At 54.5% G+C, this 1207-nt stretch overlaps 1 protein-coding gene across 1 annotated transcript in view; it reads right to left on the bottom strand.

The window, feature by feature from the left end:
- LOC106814684 overlaps positions 1-1207 on the bottom strand; it is a 38336-nt gene that overhangs the window by 5462 nt on the left and 31667 nt on the right. The window lies entirely within an intron of this gene.

Below are 1207 nucleotides of genomic sequence, written 5' to 3'. Positions count from 1 at the left end.
ACACCACATCCGCACGCACTCTACATACGCACGCACGCCACATACGCACGCACTCTGCATACGCACGCACGCCACATACGCACGCACACCACATACGCACGCACTCTACATACGCACGCACGCCACATACGCACGCACACCACATACGCACGCACACCACATACGCACGCACACCACATACGCACGCACACCACATACGCACGCACACCACATACGCACGCACACTATATATGCACGCACACCACATACGCACAACACATACGCACGCAAGCCACATACGCACGCACACCACATTCGCACACACACCACATACGCACGCACGCCACATACGCACGCACACCACATACGCACGCACACCACATACGCACGCACACTACATACGCACACCACATACGCACAACACATACGCACGCACGCCACATACGCACGCACGCCACATACGCATGCACGCCACATACGCACGCACGCCACATACGCACGCACACTACATACGCACACCACATACGCACGCACACCACATACGCACGCACACCACATACGCACGCACGCCACATTCGCACACACACAACATACGCACGCCACATAGGCACATACGCACGCACTCTACATACGCATGCACTCTACATACGCACGCACGCCACATACGCACGCACGCCACATACGCACACACACCACATACGCACACACACAACATACGCACGCCACATACGCACGCACGCCACATACGCACGCACACCACATACGCACACACGCCACATACGCACAACACATACGCACGCACGCCACATACGCACGCACACCACATACGCACGCACACCACATACGCACACACGCCACATACGCACACACGCCACATACGCACACACGCCACATACGCACACACGCCATATATGCACGCACACCACATACGCCCGCACACCACATACGCACGCGTAGTATGAAAAAAAAATTTGGTTTTTTTTTGGGGGGGGGATGAAATCGATTACGGATTTTGATAACTAAGCGCTTGGTTCGAGCCACTGTTCAACCGATGATCGAGTATAATCGATGATCGTGACATCACTAAGCGCTTGGTTCGAGCCACTGTTCAACCGATGATCGAGTATAATCGATGATCGTGACATCTCTAAGCGCTTGGTTCGAGCCACTGTTCAACCGATGATCGAGTATAATCGATGATCGTGACATCTCTAAGCGCTTGGTTCGA

Source organism: Priapulus caudatus, unplaced genomic scaffold (assembly GCF_000485595.1).
Source record: "Priapulus caudatus unplaced genomic scaffold, Priapulus_caudatus-5.0.1 Scaffold27, whole genome shotgun sequence".
Taxonomy (NCBI): Eukaryota; Metazoa; Priapulida; class Priapulimorpha; order Priapulimorphida; family Priapulidae; genus Priapulus; species Priapulus caudatus.
The sequence above is the reverse complement of the archived record's forward strand: the minus strand, read 5'-3'. Positions and strand labels throughout refer to the sequence as shown.